The 3,097-nt window shown below is 40.4% G+C and overlaps 1 pseudogene; it reads left to right on the top strand.

The window, feature by feature from the left end:
* The first annotated feature begins 337 nt into the window (after positions 1–337).
* On the top strand, positions 338–512 carry LOC118008458 (annotated as a pseudogene).
* The last annotated feature ends 2,585 nt before the right edge of the window (positions 513–3,097 follow it).

Raw genomic sequence — 3,097 nt, 5'->3', positions numbered from 1 at the left:
ATCCGAGAGTATGTTTTAACATACTCAGGCCTGTGATTGAACTCTATATCTACCACACTTGTATGGTTTGGGGCTGGTTACCTAACCTGTAACTCATTGTCCTTGTCTATAAAGTCAAAGCATCATACTAGCCCTGTTTACTCTCCAGTATTATAAGTAGGTTTCTACATAATAAAAACAATTTGAAAAAGAAAACCACATAATAAAAATTAGGTGTAATTTCAATGTATATCAAATCATCACATTGTACACTTTAAATATTACATAATTTTTGTCAAATATACCTCAATAAAGCTGAAAAATAGGTGTAATTTACTTTAAAGATAAGGACTATTTAATCACTTCTAGGCCTTTTGGCTAAGATCAAGTGTGGTATCTGTTCTTTTCAGTTTAATATCTGATACGTCCTCTATCCGAGGACGTTGGGGTTTCTTGTTTGTAAAGAAATCTCAGAAAAGAGCTAGATCTTTGGGTAATGTTTTTTTTTTTTTAAACTGTTGTGGGAACCTTACATATATGGTCTTTATCAGAGGTGGAAGTGGGACCCTCTGGGGGATCACACAGAAGATGAGAAGAATTTTCAGAGATAAAAGTCTAAAGAAAGATTATGCCAATTACAACTTAAGGGTCATTAATTTTGAATGCAAGATATTTGAGGAGAAGTAAATCATTCAAATAAAAATGTTTAAATGCAAGTTTGTATGACCTAGGCCAATTTGACTATTCACCAGTTCGCAAGTCCTTTTTTTTTTAAAGATTTATTTGAGAGAGAGAGAGAGAATATCTCAAGCAGACTCTGCATTGAGCGCCAAGCCCAACATGGGGCTTAATCTCATGTCCCTGAGATCATGACCTGGGCCGAAACCAAGAGTCAGACACTCAACTGACTGAGCCACCCAGGCGCCCCAGTTCACAGGTTCTTTTAGTAAATATTTAGGTAGCCTCTAGTATTTTGAGAGAATGAAGGTTATACATTTCTCCTTACCATACTCCCCTCCTGTCAAGCCTCCTTAACAAGTGACATATTACAAGGAAAAGAAATCCTTGACAAAATTCTGACAACTGCACAAACTTCTGTAAACAAGCAGGCCTGGAGACAGCCACATAACCTAAGTATGTAGCTCAGAGTAAGCCCATTTCTGCCTTTAGGCACTCTGCTTTCTTCTTGCATGGTGGCTATCACTTACTGGTGGATGCAGTAGTACTCACATGGCAAGAGTAGCTGTCTTTATAGTCAGTCAGGAAATACAGAATCAATAGCTCAGCTAGAGAAAGCTTAGTTGCCAGGGGTCGAGGTGGTCAATTAAAACAACAAGCCAGAATGAAAGTAACAATTAGCCTTTATTCACTTACTGTGATAGTGTAAGCAAGAGGCCAGAGAGTGCCACGTATTAGTTTTCTAGGGCTGCTGTAATATAGTATCACATACTGGGTGGTTTGAACAACAGAAATTTATTGTCTCCCAGTTCCAGAGGCCAGAAGTCCAAGAGCAAGTTGTCAGCAGGGTTGGTTCCTTCTGAGGGCCGTGAGGGAAAGATTTGTTTCATGCCTCTTTCTTCTTGTGGTTTCACTGAAATCTTTGGTGTTATTTGGCTTGTACACATATCAAACTAATCAATGCATTCATCCTCACATGGCACTCATCCTCACATGGCATTCTTCCTGTGTGTGTGTCTGTGTCCAAATTTCCACTTTTTACAAAGACATCAGTCGCATTGGAATAAGGGCCACCCTACTCACCTCATTTTAACTTGATTACCTCTTTAAAGACCCTATCTCCAAATAAGGTCTCATTCTCAGGTACTGAGGGAGAGGACTTCAACATACGAGTTTTTGGGGAATAAAATTCAGTCCATAACATGCCAGCTCCCCTAGTCTTTCAGTTTTCCCCATGGAACAACGCTGAGTGAAGATGAGATGTATCAGCACAGACAGGAGGAATAATATCACTACTGAGGGAGGCCTGAACAAAAGGCTCCTGCCATTCAATCAACTCAAAAGGCTTAGGAGAGGGATGCCTGTGTGGCTCAGTCAGTTAAGCATCTGCTTTCAGCTCAAGTCATGATCTCAGGGTCCTGGGACTGAGCCCCATGTCAGGCTCCCTGCTGAGCGGGGAGTCAGCTTCTTCCTCTCCCTCTGCCCCTCCCCTTTCCACCCCTGCTGTGCGAGGGCCTGTGTGCATGCGCTCGCACTCTCGCTCTCTCTCTCAAATAACTAAATAAATAAATCTTTTCAAAAAAGGCTTAGGAGAGGTAGAAGGGAAAGTATAGTAGTGGAAAAGGCCTGAGTACTGAGTCAGATTGAAGAAAAATGTGGTCTTAGCAGTGGTGTCTGAGAGAGGCAGTGTAAGAGCATGAGCTGCCGGGAGGCCTGAGTCCTTGATGGTAACTCCCTCCAGACTGTACAAGTCTCGTATGGGTAAGGCAGCTTTTCCCCATGAGGCCTGCTAGGTAAAGTTTTTCTTTTTTTTAAGGTAAAGCTTTTTAAATTGCATATGGTTGGGCATGAAGGATCACACATAGGATTTTGGACTGGAGTCTGACTCTTCACTGTGAACTCCATCACATGGAGAGTCAAAAGACTATCAGTGTCTAGACTTGAGACACTGCTCTGAAGTTATTAGATAGCCAGGTTCTTAGAACTAGGTATTTACAAACCAAGGATAAAAATAATATCCAACCTCAGTTATCACAAACGTGCTCTTTGTAACAGGTTCAGTGTGAACTAACTAATATTTATTCGAAATCACAAGTTGCATAGCTTTGCCTCAATTTAAAACAATTTTTTTCGACAGTTGCTTTTGTGAGAATGTTTTGACTTGCTGAAAATTCCGTGTAATTTTTCCTGTTAAATGTCCCATATTTTAAATTTGTTTTGCCATCTTCTTGTGATTTAGGTCATTGCTCTATCCTTTATAATTAAACTCAAATTGAATATCCTTACCAGCATGAGAACACAAGTGATGCTGTGTATTTTATATTATGTTACCTGAGTGTGCTATTAGTCATGCTGAGATTGGCTACATGCTAAAGCCTGATTCCTCCATTGCTTCTCTACTTATGGCTAGAAAGCAGTCCGTGTGGTGTTACCTGGCACA

This window comes from Mirounga leonina, unplaced genomic scaffold (assembly GCF_011800145.1).
Source record: "Mirounga leonina isolate KUSES-001 unplaced genomic scaffold, KU_Mleo_1.0 Mir_101608, whole genome shotgun sequence".
NCBI classification, from domain to species: domain Eukaryota; kingdom Metazoa; phylum Chordata; class Mammalia; order Carnivora; family Phocidae; genus Mirounga; species Mirounga leonina.
The sequence above is the reverse complement of the archived record's forward strand: the minus strand, read 5'-3'. Positions and strand labels throughout refer to the sequence as shown.